Genomic DNA, 16,435 nt, shown 5'->3' with positions numbered 1-16,435 from the left:
GTTCTTGGATTTTCTTCTCGGGACTCCAAATAAACCAAAAATTGCAAGAATACTGTCACCTTGTTACTCATGTGACTGAAGTTGTTTTAAGATATTTCTCTGTGCTCTGCTAGCAAATAAACTGGGTAATCTTCCATCTAAACTTAAATCAAATCAAAGAGTAGAAAGGAGGTGTATGAAGACCTGAGTCAGCTGCTTGAGATACATATTCTAATAGATCTTGGAATATTATCATCTGCTTTTCAGGCTCATCAGAAGGGTTTGGATATCCCCCATGTCCTGTGTGACACCTCCTAGACATGTCCGCATGTCCCATGTACCCTATGTCATCCCAAATGTCACCAGATACTTGTATTCCAGTGTCTGAATTGAGCCAATAGATAATTAAGATTTAGGTTTTGCAGATGGCTAGTTTCATAAATCTTGTTCAAAAAACTTCTGCTTTTGAATCTTGATTTTGAACACATCTTTCTGCAGCCCTGAGGAAATAATTTGCCCTACTCTCAATCTCTGAGAAACAGAATTAGTTCTGCTCTGTATTCATGATGGTAAAACAGGATGATTATGGCAACAGCCTACTTAAAATGTAAACTGCTCAATTTTGATAAGTATTTGTGTTCGTTTAGTAAATATGTATCATAATTAAATAGAAACCCTTCTTTTAAATTTGAATACATTTTAGCAGTAGTACATGACTATCAGTGAAATAATCTCTTTTTCTGTTCAGCAGGATATATCTTGAAGACCTCCTAAGAATTGTCACAAAGAACAGATGTTGCAGTGCTGAGAAAGACCTGAGAAAGTCATCTTCATCTCTGTCCTGTAGCACATAATATACAACATGCATACAACACCACAGATTCTTAATGAATGCCTCAGGAGAGGCATAAAACTGCACACCACTGGATGTAACATCTGCAAAATGCAGAAAAGAGCAAACCCTGCCAGCAGCATTATTAACTGTGCTCCAGGAGTCATCGAGCAGATGTCATACCTGTTAGGGAAATGCAAATCACAGAACTGTACAGCTTGGTTTCCAATAATACCTCAATCAGATTCTGCCTTGTTAGGGTATCCATAGCAAATTATTTCCAGACATCTCATGATGCCTTAGAAGATCAACTGAGATATCTGTAAACAAAACATAATTTTGTTGAAGTCCTTGCAGTCTAAAGTATGCTCTAGATCTGCAGTAAGTGGCATATTCCACTGGGTTTGAGATAGCATAATTACCTTGCAAAAGTAAGCCAGTGCAGCAAACAAGTCACCATGAAGCAGTAAGAATTCACATATCATAAATTGTGAGATAAACTCAACAAAACAAAAAACACATAGGAAAAAAAACAGATTAAGATCTACAGGAAATAATCATAATGTATTTTGGGGTATAAGAAGACACTGAGGCTAGTTTCACATACAAGAAAGCAAAGATAAGTTTCTACCTTGAAAGTTTACAACTTAAAAGCCTCATTCTTGTTTGAAATTAACAGACTGTCAGACAGCATTTTACCTTCACCAGGACACATGTAAAAACAGTACAGTAATTTTTTAAATTATTGTTATTATTTACTTTAATATAAATTATATTCTGTAAATACAATATATCTTAATATAAGTACACCTATCATTTGAAATTATATATTTATATTGATTTATGTGTTTGATTTGCAAAGGACAAGAGTTTCAGGGGAGATACCTAGCTGAAATGCTTTGGTTTAATGTAGGAAGAAAAAGCTTTCTTTATTCATCCATTAAAATGCCAAGAATCAATGTATAAATGACAGTTAAGACACTAAGTAGCCATTATTCCTATATCTGCTCATTTTAGGCAACCTCAGCCTTATCTCTCACTTCCTTTGAGATAGGATAAAACAGAGCCAGGTATTATAAGCTGAATCTATAGATTTTCTTCCAGCACTTTACTGCTACACTTAGCACTAAAACAAGTTACAGGCAACCACAGCAAGGGAATTTATGACCTTACAAATGGAGACAGCATGTGATAAATACCACACTATCAGTTGTTCAGGTAAGTAATATGTGCTCTTGTAAAATCTGTACTGAAAGCTGAGTAATTTATGTAGTAAAAGAAGTCTGGCTTCTTTAACCTCTCATGCTAATTTACTTTAAGATAACATGAGGATAGACTTGTGTACCACCCTCTCCTGGTATTTTTAATTGCTATGTCCTCTCTCTTTCATTAGTGTATCCTATTTCTTCCATTTATCATGTAAAAGGAGCAAACGTTATTTCAGCTTTAAAACTGAAATCCTTCTTCCTGATATAGGCTGATGGTTTACAACCTCTTTTTTTTTTTTTTTTTTTTTTTTTTTTGAAGAGGGAAAAAAAAAAGAGGAAATTGCTTTTCTGGCTAGTGGCCATGCCAAAGTTGAAAACATGTCTTTTAGCAAAGGTAAAGAGTCCTAATGAATGACTTGCTTTTGAAAGAACAAGAGACAATCCTTGCAGTCATTCAATACAAGCACTAAGACACACACAAGCACACACAGACACAAAATAGAATAGAAAGACAACTTCCTATGTGTTCTGCAGCACATCTTACTCTGGTTTCAACCAACCAGCTTTCTGACTCTTCACTAAAAGGAGAAAACCACGAGGTCCAGACTACATTCAGTGGACTTGTGAATATCAGGAATGTCCCTGGATATTGTCTAGAACTGAGACCTTCAGTGGATGGGTCATCTCTGAGCCCTTGCTTTTCTTATGATCTTAAAAGCTTAGGGCAAATGGAAATTCTTACATTCCTGTACTTCTGACTCTGGAAGGGTTATTTATCTATTTAAGCAAAGCAAGGCTAATTTAATAAAGCACATTGTCATTACCCCCAAACCTGCCAATATCCTTGGATCAACACATGTACAACTACACATAGCCTACACTACAGGCACTACAGAGAATGCATGCACTGCTGTCTGTTTAGAAACAGAATTGTCCTTTCTGGCCACCAGGATTTTATCACCAAACAATAGTGACTATTTTTGCATGTACATGCAGTCCATAGTCACTTAGCATTAAGATCTGGATTACGTGTTACAACGCTATTAAAGCCAAAATCTTCAGAGAAACAAGGCCTGCTTCTAAGGATGTCTCATGATAGCAGCCCTTTTCCAGAAGAAACTGCACCAGGCATTCACAGACCCAGTTCTATGTTTGGTTATGGCATGCAGAGCTCTTTGCAGCCATCATCCCTGGCCTCTCTGCTGGATCTCTCAGCCAGTGTTCTCACTCACCCTGCTACACTGAAAATAAGCATTAATGCAAGTATCAGTCTGCAGCACTAACGATGAGACAGACTATGTCATGTCAAACATCAAGTTTCATGGAGTTTGGAAATGCTCATATGTGAAGTCCTTCATCTGTAAGTTCAGCAAGGACATCTCTGAGATTCTCTATCTCAAACATTACTTTGCCTAGATTAAACAACCAGCTTATACCCCATGTTGGTATCTGCAAAGAAATCTGTGGAGGATTCAGAATCACGTTTCAGATAAACACATAACACTGATCAGCTGTATAATACTTGAGATTCCACTGACAAATTCTCAAGGTGTGTACTGATTGTAACTGAAGTTAGATATTTTGTTCATCAACATCTGGACACAATTAACTGACTACCACCTGCAGCTGAATCTCAGCCCTAGGATATTTTTTTTGCTATCTTCTGTGCCTCAGAGCTAAATTGTTGTCCCTAGATGTGGAAGTCAGGGACCAAGGGCTGGGTATTTTCCCCATGTGAAAGTCAGCTACACACTCCCAAATATTAAAGAAATAATTCTTTGAGGATTCTTATTGCTCTTAATACCCAAAACACACCAGTAAAGTAGTTCTGCAGCCGCTTCTGCAGGATTTGTACTGTAGGATGTCTGATCTGTTGAACAAATAAGTTCATCCACAGGAATAGAAGCTTATACTGCAAGATAATGCCTGGCATCTTGTCTCTCCACCTTCTGCCTGAAGAAGTCTCAGCCTGACAGAGTCTCAGCACTCAGCTTTCTGTTCAGGGCCCTCCATTTGTGTAGCAGAGTTTTAATATTTATCTGACAGGAAACAGCAAGTGATAGTTGAGACAGTTAACCTGGCAGTGAACAGTGGGCTGAACCTCTTAATATTGCTCTTCCGAAGCTAGAAATTATCTTTGGTTCCTTCTTACTCATCTCATGTAGTGTTAGGGAAAGCTGACATGGCATTTAATTAGTTTGGGATTTATCAATAATCCTTTAAAAGATAAGATGTGCCTAAATTAATGTATAGGTAGATATGCCTACTCTAAACTGCTCCTGTAATTTTAAACTGCAGATATGGAAAGGAAGAAATTCAGCCATGCACTGGAGAAAAAGATTAGGCAGCTTTGAAAGGTGTGCCCTTAAACGTGCAAATACAACAGTCTCTGACTACAGATATAACAACAGAGAAAGTAGCTAAGGCAGGTGCCATCCAGTTCTTCTATCACCCACTGAAGGGAGAATAAATTATCAGAAACTTGAGAACAAGGAGGAACAGTGACTCTGGCTCAACTGCTACTTAAATTGGCCTTGCAAGAGGATCATTCTTCTTTTTAGACCACTTATGACATACTGTTAGAGAGGAGGAACTATTTTTCTCTTTTTTCATTTTTGGTTTTATTTGTGGTTTCTTTTTCTTTTATACTTACTTCTTTTTTTCTTTTTTCTGAAGTATTACCTATATAAAACAAGAGTTGATCAAACAAACAGCAAAGGTAGTGAATTATTCATGTTATCACTCATACATGATACAAAGAAACACTATGTTAACTGATTTAGCACACTTTAAAGAAAGTCTACAATTTTATCTGCACATTAAATTGTGCTGTTAAAAGGCACAACTTAGCAATTCCCACATGCCTTGTTTGTAAGTACATAGTGAGATAGTGTATTTCAGTTAGCACTCAAATAAAGAGTTAAAACTGAATAACAACTGTGAGAAATTTACACATGCTTCACGATGACACATCTTGTCTAACTGGCAAAACAAGGTAAAGTCTGTCACAGTAAGCAAGACATGTTTCTGTGGAAATATTTTCTTCAAATCTGTGGATAGTGAAAGAAAATATTGAAACCTATGGACTAGTAGCTGCCACACGTTTGTTTTGTAAAAACAAAACAAAACAAAACAAAAAAACTAAAACAAAGCAGTGACATATATAAAATCAATATATGCTCATTTTTCTCTCACCATAATTTTTTTTCACTCTAAGGACAGAATTTCCTAATGGCATGAGATTGAATCAAAAAGTAAGTAGTAAAGTTGGTGCAAGAAGCCTTAACCCGCTCTGTGCTCTCCTGACGCCAAGACATAGCATTCTATGTCTATAGCATGACATTTTTTCTTCTTCCAAGCAAAAATGTAGAATTCAGTAATTTTTACTTATTTCTAGATTACTGATAATCCAATGGGAGTAGCAGCATAGAACAAGACACTTAACACCTGGAAGAACTTTGCACTTCTCATGCAAGGTTGACCAGCACATCCTCAAGTCCAACACATACTAGGAACATGACTTCTGGGGCATTTTAACATCCCAAAGATTCATTAGGCTTATTGTACTTAGGCTGCAAACACAGCCTGTCCTGGGAGATAAGGATGAGCAACAAAAACTGCTGGTTTGGATGATAACATTTGTCTTCTGAAGGGGGGAGCTAGGAAGGAGGTCAGAAACAGAGACCAAAGGATATTTCATTTGGAAGGAGCAAAAATTGAAGCAAAAGAGATTCAAGAGATTGAAGCAAAAAATGAGATTCAGATGGTCACATTAGTCAAGAATAAGTTAGGCACAGCATTCTATAAAAATGACAATAGAAATCTTTCTCCACCAAGTATTTGTTTTATGCAATGTGTTTGAGGCATTTCAAAATGTCTTTAGGGCATTATAAAATGTCTTTAGAGACACATGGTCACTGTTTTCATGTCCTTCCTATAAAACCAAGCTATCTTTGTACTAGATTGCTACTTTTAAGGTTTTGGACCAACAAAAATATGAAGATTACCACTTTCTTAAAATCTTTTTTAGGAATTTCTAGGATTTCTTTTCAATCTGTTAGAATGTAATAGTCTATCAAAACATTATTAACATCATGGAAAAGATTCTAAAAACTAAAAAAACTAACACTCTCTTAACAGAAGAAATTCCTTCTCATATAAAAAACTTAGATTCTTTGTTTGGGGATAATGTCACAATATTATTATTTAAGAAAAATGCCATGGTAAATAGCCCAAATCAGAAGCTATCCCCTGAGAAAACCAGTTAAGTTCATGTTTATATCCTGCATACTTTAATGATACTTAAAAACTGATTCAGCATTTTACTGAAATGAGGTCTTTTTCAACATTTCTTTTTTAAGTGTTCATTAAAAATTTCTTTTCTCTCATTGCACAACAGTTGTGTTCATGTCATTTGGGAACCTAAGATTAAAGCTTGAAAGCTGCATTAAAGAGAAGTCATCATTTTTTAAATTTTTTTTAGCTTTCTGGAATACTTTTTTTTTTATGTCAAAAATTTAGCATGCTCATATTGAAAACTCCATGACAGTATGTTACAGTGATTTTGTGATCAGAGTGACCAGAAAAACTTGCTGTTCAAATGTGAATTTATATGAATTTCATTGATGATAAAGGCCTTTGACTAAACAACAGTTTTCTTTCACTAAAAAGAGGATAGATGGCACTCAGAAATGCTATTTAAAGCATGTAGATAAATTTTCTCCTTTTAGCAAATTCCTTGCCTTCTTAGATATATCTTGTATTTGGATGCATCTGGAGATATATTTTGTGCTAAAGATATGCATAATTTTGACGGATACTTAGTAAGGAAAGTATACATACCATTTATACAGTAAACCATGAGAGACAAATCTGTAAGAGCTACAGGTTCATAAGTTCATGAGAAATGTTTTATTACACTAAAACACTTGCTTAAGTCTGTCTAAAATTTCAATGCACCAGACTTCTGCCCTAAGGTAAAGCTCCTTCGTGGTTTACAAATAATGGCAAATCCATGTCTGATATGACTGCTGTAATGCAGAGAAAGAGGAAGAGGGACTATCCTGGTACTTAAAGAGTTGGAACAAAGCACATTTACCAACCAGAAACCCAATGCTCAACAGGGCTAGACTATGCTGTCCAGATTCTACTGAAATGAGATAAATCAATTTAGTGGGATTTCTATTGTTCGTATCTCTTTTCAAACCAAGCTCGTACATTAACAAGGCTTTCTTCTTCCAGCCTGTTTCTGTATATCATAAACTATTAATGGATATTGTAAAACTCAGCTATCCATTAAGACCAGTCTAAAACGCCATTGCAGATTCTGATATTCACATGCAGAGTCCCAGATAAAGCTACATCAGCATTCTTGCAGCTAGCATAGCTTAAAAAAACCCCACAGCTTTCAGAATTCATAACTTCCTCTCTCAGCATTCAGACATTGGCTCATGCCCTTTTTGAAGCTCTCACCCTCTTTCCCTCCTCTTTTTCTGCCCCCTCTCTTTTTCTGTTACATGCATTGGCATACACACAGATGGAGAAACACACTTGCACATGCTCCTGGTGATTTACATACAAGACTGTTTTAACAGTCCTTTTAAAAGCTCTACTATCCCCTTTCATTTTCAGAAGTCCAGGCAAGAGCAATTTCCCCCTGCAAACAATTCTGGTTCAAACGTGCAATGATTTTCAGGGAAAACATTAGAGAAAGCATGCAGATAAAATAGGCACTGAGCTTTATTTCAGACTTCATCTGACTGAAGTTTATCAGCATATCATTATTCTACTAAACAAATATTTTTCATGCCTACGTATTAGTGTGTTGATTGAGAAATACTAATTTTAAATAAAAGTGTACAAAGCCTGAATATACTGTGGTACCTCTTTATCAGCAGGAACGTTTGGACTATAGCGGATGTATTAACCCAATGAAAAGATAATGTATGTTGTAGTGCTTATAAGAGAAAGGGACTGGACTCTGATCCAGAGCTTTCTTGCTCTCATGTTGCTGCAATTTTTAGGAGACTGAGCAGTTTGGGCTGTGGGGGACAACCAAAATATCAAATAAAAAGTATATTGATAGCAAAATGCAGTGAGGAAATAACATTGGCCTGTTACATGATAAGCATGATCCCCTCACAAAAAGGAGCAAAGTCAAGGCAGACATGTTTAATGCTGTCCTTGCCTTGGTCTTCAACACTGATGATGAGCTTTGAGACCCCCCCCAAGCTCCATGACTGCGAGAATGAGAAACTCCCAACCAAGACTCAAACTTGGGTTGGATTTGCTGCTCCAGCTGGCTCCCTGCAAGTCCATGGGATCTGGTGAGATCCATCCCAGGGTACTCAAAGGTCTGGCAGGATCATTGTGAAACTTCTCTCAGTAGGATTTTCAAGAGTGTAAGGGATCTAATGGTCCCAGGTGATTGAAAACTGGCAAATGTCCCAATCTTCAATAAGGGCAAATAGGGTGATCCTGTCCACCATAGGCCTATCAGTCTCCATTCAGTGCTTGGCAGAATAATGAAGAAGATTATTCTGTGAGTTCTGGAATGACATCTGAAAGCCTGTGCAGGTGCTGTTCACAATCAGCACAGGCTCACCATGGGACAGTCCTGCTTGACACACTCAATTTCCTTTCTTTGTCCAATCTCCCTTCCTTCTACATTCTATTAGCTTGGCTGCTTCTTCATCTTCCTATCCTTTAAGCAGTATCTTCTCAATCACCAAAGTTCTGTGTCCACCCCTCACCTCTCAAGCAACGAATTTTCAGGGTGGAACTAAGAGCTGCCTCCCTCCTGTGAGTTACATCAATATACCATGTTGTGCCCAGGTGTTGCATTAGTAGGAGACACTGCAAAATACACTGTGTTTTATTTCCATTTGAACTGCATGCATGTAGATTCCCTTTACACTCTAAAGCTCAGTGGCATTTTGTTCTTCACTGGAGAGGCTAATATGGCTGGTTGCCATCTTTGGGATGAGGTCCACATCATTTGCTGTAAGTGAAAGATTAACACATGGCATCAGTCCATATTTAGTTAGGGATTTGGGATGTCACTGGCTTTCAGCTTCTTCTACCACAAACTCTCTGACAAAATCCTATTTAATACCTTGTATGAATTTAGGCTCTTTAAAGCTTCATCAGTATGATTGTGAGCAATTTCTGCCTGAAGTAGCAAACGTACCAGTGCAGATATTCTGCTTTCCTCTCTTCCATGCCCATGTTCAAAGCCCTTATATAAATATGCCCACACCTAAATCTGTCCCATCTTGTTGATCTGCATGTAAAATTCACACACTGACTTGTGTAAGTGCAACCCAACCATGAAAGCAATTTGCTCATGAGTCACACAGCCCTGCAAACATTGAGGTAACTGCAGAACCATCCCTTGTTAGACTGAAGGTAGGGTATTAAATCCTGATAAGTCATCCTGACTTATGCTTGAAAATAAAATTCTTAAGGGTTTTGTTCTTTTTAAGCACTAACTAAATGGTTCATCTTGTCACTATAAAAAGATAAGAAAATATAGGTTTAATTTCATCAGCTATTATAGATAATTACATCTCTTGCTGTACAATGGCAAATGTGAACACTGAGATTAGCAATAAAAGGAATATGGTTAGCTGGGACTAAAATGCAACTTCTGAAGATACCCCATCAAATCCATCAGAACAAATCTGTACCTTGTTTTCTATTTATGAGGTCTCCTTTCTTATGACATCAACATTTGTTGACTGACTTGCCATTAAGATTGGTCTGCTATGCCCAGGAAGGAAGTAAAAAGCATGGACTTCAAATGTCAGAATGCAAATTAACCCAACAGACTTTAAGTTGCCTAGAAAATATAAAGTAGTTTTTTGGGGTATGTTTTATTTCCATAGCAATGTCTGTGCACTCAGGCAGCCATATTCTTCCAGAAGCTGGTTTGGGTTTTTTATCTTTTCTTTTCTTTTCTTTTCTTTTCTTTTTTTTTTTTTTTTTAGGTAATTAGAATAATAAAGTTTTAAATAAAGTGTGAGACTCTTATTGAAGAGTAAGACTTTGCATTTAACATGATACAGGAGGTAGAAACAGTGATAGATAGTATGACTAAGCCAGCCACAGCCTCAAAACAGTATCTTTGGTGGGCCCTTAAAATAAATACCTGAAATATGTCTGCATGTAATTTGTAAATTTTATCACTGCCACTGTGATACACTGAAGTATTATATAACCATATAGATGGAAGAGGCAAATACTTTGAATTCATTGCAGAATAAACACGTTTAATATCTTCAAAGCATATATGGAATAAATAATTTAACTATGTTCAAATGTCCTAAATGAATTGTGTTTGCACCTTAAAAAGTGTCCCCTTTTCTATCTGATTCAATTCTTACCAAATCCAAAGCTTAAGTTTTATCAAAGATGGATGCAAACTTCATACTCTATGAGAGAGATAAGTTTAAGTAGATGTAGAAATAAGCCACGTAGATGCAGAAATTGGTTAAAAACATTTATAATAGGCTTTATATGGCTTTGAAAAACTATAGCCTCATAGTATATTCAATAATTATATAGGCTACAATTTTCTTCCAGAATTGATGTACTGTTTCTAGCACTTAATTTTAAATGCATCTTGTCTTGTGTGTTGACCAAGCAGTTGTCTTTATTCTCTCCTCCCCTTTCCATCCATATGGGAAGAGCACAGGACACTTCTTCAGGCACGTTTGTTGGTGACAGGCACAGCGGACCCTCAGCAAGCTGTGCAGTGTAGCCAACATGCTGGAGGGAAGGGATGCCAGAAGGACCTTGACAGCCTCGAGTGGTGGGCTCATCAAATCTCATGAAGTTCAATGAGGCCAAGTGCAGGGTCTTGCAATGGGTTGAGGCAATCCCAAGTACAAGTAAGGCTGGACAGAGAATTGAGAACAGCCCTGGGGATAAAGACTTGGGAAGAAGTTTGTCATGAGCTGGCAGTGTGCATTTGCTGCCCAGAAAGCAAACTTATCTTGAGCTGCATCTAAAGAGGCATGGCCAACAGGTCAAGGAAGGTGATTTTTCCCCTCTGTTCCAGTCTTGTGAGATGTCATCTGGAGTGTTGTGTCCAACTCTGCGTCCTCCAGCATAAGAAGACGACTGCTGGAGTGAGTCCAGGGCAGGAAGACAAAGATATCCAGCAGGTGCAAGCACCTCTTCTGTGAAGACAGGCTGAGAGAGTTGGAGTTTTCAGGCTGAAGAGGAAAAGGCTTCATGGAAATCTCATTGCAGCCTTCCAGTATCTGAAAGGAGCCTATGAGAAAGCTGGAGAGGGACTATAGGGGGAGCACGTGGCAATAGATTAGGTGGTAATGGCTTTAAATTGAGAGGAAATAGGGTTAAATTAGATATTAGGAAGAAATTCTTTACTATGAGGGTGGTGAGATTTCTTCTCTAGGGAAGGCAATTGCAGAGACAAATTGAGCATTGTCTCTCAAACCTCTGACGCCAAGGACAACAACAGACAATTCACATGATCATACTTCCACTTCACAGTTCTAAAAATGGGCAGAATAATCCCTGCTTCCCACAGACTCTCTCTATGTTTTTAATTCATCCCACAGGTTTAGAGCAAAGAGCATAGGGTCTGGTCTTTCTACCAAAGGAAGCACTGACATTATCTCTAAGAAGTGCAGCACTAATTGTGACGATGACAATGATCATGACTGGTGAATATATGGAAAAAAAAATCCAGCTTGACTTTCTCCTTGACCTCAGCTGGTTGTAGTATTCCCTTTGACTCCTAATGCTTAAGGAACAGCTGGTTGTCTGTGAAAGTTTGTTTGTTGGGCTTGAGAATAAGTTCCACCCTTATGTCCAAACTAACAACTAAGAGGAAGAAATTTCTAAGTTGTATTTGGGGAAAATTTATGGAAGAGCAAAAATGAAGTTTGTGGGTAGCACAGTTTGCTTATTAGGCATTTACTAACTTTGAAATAGCAACTTTGAACTGGTTGTGGAGCTCCACTTCAGGTTTTTCAGGAAGAAAAAAGTTTTGCTTTGTGAACCTAATAAATATGGTTGTGGTGGGCACTGCTATCCTGATGCCTCCTTATTCCTATGTATGACACTTATTAAAAACTATACCTAGGCATATAAAAAGATGCTAATTTTTTATTTCAGAATTTGTATGTCCTTGTGTTTCATGAGCACAATTCTTTTAAAATTTTTAATTGAACTCCTGACTATTAAAAAAAATGAGGAAATAAAGACATAACATTTATGACTTGCAGACAAATTCTCTAACATCTTGATCTCTCTCAAAGAAGCAATGATATCAAGATCGCCTTAATCTCTCCAGAAATTTTCCAGTAACAAAGAAAATTAATTCTCTTCCTACAACCAGAATATAAATAGTGTGCAAGCATCTGAAGATATTTTCCAGCTGCTGAGCTTTACAAGTATTTCACAACCTCGGAAGAAGAAGATATTGTTATCTAAACAGCAGTGTTATTAGAGATGATTTATCTCATCCTTGCTATTCAACCAAACTATAGAGTGATTCTTTCCTCCTACTTCCAGGCAATACTGTACATAATATAGAATGCACATGAAAATAGCCTACAAATGACTTCTTGCTACACAGGTCATTAATACTGTAGCAGAAAACTTTGTAGATGAGATAAATGATGGTGTTAGTTACATATTGTCGCATTCCTACTGAAAACTATGCCTTGACTGTCTGTTAGTCTTTTGCTTTATTATTGGAATATAAAACAAATTGGATGTAGCCAGAGTTCCAGGAATCACTTATGGTGGGACAATTTATTGGCCAAATCTTAAGTTTTTTCAAAAGAGGATGAGGAAATTAGTCACATCACCCTTGACTCAGTCCAGCACTCATTCAGTGGAGTTCCATGGATGGAGTCCCTCCTCCAGGAGATATTTGCTCCAGAATAATAGGCACTGAGATGGCTAAAGCCAGGTGAGGCCAGTCCTTACTGTGGTGCCACCCAACAGGGGCATACACTTATCTGCATCACCCTGGCATTTACAATAAAAATGTGTTTCTTTCTCCAGCTTTTAAAATGGAAATATTTGAACTGTGCATATGGTTTGTTTTTATAGAGCAGTTATTAATACTGAGACAGGGAGTATAAACATTAAAAAGGAAAACCAAATGACCGTCGGTATGCTTGATGACTATGGATCACAACAAGCCATCTTGTTCATAAAAATCTTTTTCTGGGTTTCAGACAATTGCTCCCACACTAAATTCTGATCAAGGAAGTCTTTTCATAGAAGGAACTGTACAGCACTTGACCAAATACTTGATGCATGCAGCTAATGAATGCCAGTTTCCTGAGGTATGTCTTCTATCGTGAATTTGTACAATGCTTTAGCAAAATTAATATAGATTAGATTAGCAGTTATTCTGAAATTATAGTTCTTGAGTTTGAAGAGTAAAAAGAATACTATTGAGACAGACTGCAAAGTCTTTTTTTAAAATCCACTGACACATTCTTCCCCTTTTATTTCTGCAAAATGAGTTTCAGTAACTGTTCATTGCCCACCAATCTGTTATGTGTCTTGAAGTAGTTTTTAATAAGGATAATTAACTAAAACATATAGACATATTATGTCAATCAAGTAAACATTAGGTAACCCTTGTTTTTAGGGTCACTCTATTTTGACTTTCTGCAAATTTCATACAAGATCAGTTTATCTGAAAAGTAGCTGTAAGGAAAATATCTGATTTTTCTACAGAAGAGAAATAGGAATTAGCATAGCAGGAGTTGCCACTGGTTTTTCTAATTAAAGGAAAAAACATTACAAGGAAACATACAGTTTCTGACCTTCATTAGGCTGCCTTTTAGCAAAAATTAAAAAGTTTTAAAAATTTTACTTTCTTGGTATTTCCTAGTCAATTTGGCAAAAGCAAAACCACTCCTGTACAGCAAACAAGGGAGGCTAGATAGCACTATGGAGGAAGGGCTGTAGTCACATACAACGATTAGCAAATGGGCTGTGTTTAAAGGTGACAGGGCTATGATCTCACAGAAAAGTTGAAAAGTGCAAAAAGTTGTTAGTCTAGAATCCATTTTATTTTTCTAAAATTGTCTCCAGTCAATATTGGTTTCTTCTGTTTCAGTAGATAATTTATAATTTTTACAATGTTACAAATATACCACATACTTAGGGACCACACTTGCAGAGTAGTTCTTTTAGATTTCCTCATGGAGGAAAAAAATCCGACATCAAACTAATGACCACGCCCTCTCCAAAAAAACCTCACTCTCTTGTTTTCATAAATAGGCTTTCTGAGGGCAGTGAAAAGGTATCATTTCTTGGCATCTTTATTTCCTTTAAGAACTTCAGAATGCTAATGCAGCAAGAAAAATCACCAGAATTAACTTAGCAAGCTTTTTTAGACCTCCTGTTGTATAAAGCAATCCTTTCAAATAGAGTAACATCTCAGCAACCCTACATTAAAATCCCTCCTCCCATGTATTTTTTATTCCTATAAACACACTGAATCCTAAAACTGAAACCATCAGCATGATACAAGTCTAGAACAGAGAGTCCTGAAAGAGGACAGGATTATCATCAGTTCACACCAATAATTAACTATGTGCCAAAATGTTCTCTAGCCCTGAGATGCACTCATGTAGAACAGACCAAGTCCATTACATTCTCCTCATCTCTGAAACATCATGGCCACAGCCAGGTTGACAATTGGAAATGGTCTCTTGGCTGTGTGAATACCCATTCTTAAGCCTGGAAAACTGAGAGCTGCTCTGCCAAACCCGTGAGAGGGAATGCAGCTCTAAAGAAGAGCTGATTTCCAGTACCTAGGAAAATTCTATTACCACATAATTTACTAGTACTTTATAATTGTAACATGAAATGACTAGCAAGTCCTTGAGAAATGCTTAGAGACAGGCAAGAGATAGGTAATATTTAGGATTTTACACATACAGACTGATGATGGACATTGGCATGAAGAAATGTTTCCTGTAAGGCATCAAAATCAACTGTCTCAGGGCAGCTATAACACCATATTTAACCAACACAGCTCTTTTGTGTTAAACACCCTTGATGGAGCCATTTCCTTCTCTATACATGAAGCTTTAATAATATGGGAGCAATAACTAAAGGTTGCACTCATTTTGCATAACATCAGTAAACCAAGATAGATTATTACATTTATACTTTAAGCCTGTAATTATAAACCAAGACTGCTTTCACCAGGGTCAGTGAAAATTTTATCAGAACTGGTGCTTATACTGAAGAAGAGAAGAAGGTGCTATGGCATGAACAGCTAAAATCTGAAATTTTGCTGTCCCCCAAAATGGGAATCAGTTTGGATACTTCATTTCTACCAGCACTAGCCTCTGCTTGGTGGAACAGCAGTCGCAGCATGAAGTGATATTGTGGAAGATAACAACAACATAAAAAAAATATTAACCACCATTAGATAATTAATCTGGCACAGTTGATTGCATTCTGGAGCCACATAATTCTGGCACAGGAAGGATGTCAAGATCATGACTTTTTATGAAATCACCTCTGACCTTGTTTTCACTTTGATCTTCTCTAAATGTCTTATTTTCAAAACTTCATTTTAACAAAATATAAGCAATTTTAAACAAATAATATAATTTTATTGACAGTTGACTAACTAAAGTGCATTTGAAATCAATGTTGCAAAAAGAGCTATAAGTAAAATGACATATCTCAAATCCAACTAATACTTTTTTAATCCTTGGTCTTGGAATATTTATTACATAAATGACAACTAGGGTCAAAGCAAATTGTAGTTTATAAACTCTAGTCTAAGGCATCAAACAAGAATTCATAAACCAAATATAAATGAAAATGCTTAACTTCAGTTTGCTCTATCCCTGGTCTACCTGATGGGGATAAGAAGGGAAGACTGCAATTTTAATGGGTCCAATAAAGTCAGCTTGTGTTATGGTAAAGGAACATAAAAGCTAGATCAAAGCCAGCCTGCCTAACGGGCCTGTCAATACCAACACTGAGGCAGCAGCAGCAGCCCCTGCAGCAGAGCAGTCAACACCAGGAATGCAGGTTGCCATCTGCAAGGCAATCTTCAAGCACTTCTGTTTATTGGTTTGCAAAGACCTTCCTCAGCTCAACGTTAAGCACTCTCTATAGACATAGAAAAAAGCAGAATGTATGGAAAGGGTAGAGAGAAAAACAAATATCATTCCTTTCCTTGTGTGTAAATGTTGAAATGGAGTTTCCAGCTTTCTTTGCCATAAATTCTTCCTTTCATTTTTTAATCAAGTTCTGAAGGATTTTATGACACTTTGCTATCTGCTGGTTCTGTCTTGTTTTACAATTATTTATAAGTGAAAGTTAAAAACAGAGTAAGATGGCAATATACCCCTGGCAGGTAAGTAGGAAAAGGTGTGTATTTGAACACCAC

General features: G+C 37.0%; 1 long non-coding RNA gene across 3 annotated transcripts in view; it reads right to left on the bottom strand.

The window, feature by feature from the left end:
- Window positions 1-16,435, bottom strand: part of LOC130259161 (uncharacterized) — a 107,337-nt gene that overhangs the window by 46,047 nt on the left and 44,855 nt on the right. The window contains exon 4 of one of the 3 annotated variants that reach the window (XR_008841586.1): window positions 5,002-5,069. The exons of the other annotated variants lie outside the window; for them this stretch is intronic. This is a non-coding gene — a long non-coding RNA (uncharacterized LOC130259161). Of the gene's footprint in view, window positions 1-5,001; window positions 5,070-16,435 lie in introns of those variants that run through there. 3 annotated transcript variants of the gene reach the window in all.

This window comes from Oenanthe melanoleuca, chromosome 1, assembly GCF_029582105.1.
Source record: "Oenanthe melanoleuca isolate GR-GAL-2019-014 chromosome 1, OMel1.0, whole genome shotgun sequence".
Taxonomy (NCBI): Eukaryota; Metazoa; Chordata; class Aves; order Passeriformes; family Muscicapidae; genus Oenanthe; species Oenanthe melanoleuca.
This window is presented reverse-complemented; position numbering and strand designations above follow the sequence as displayed.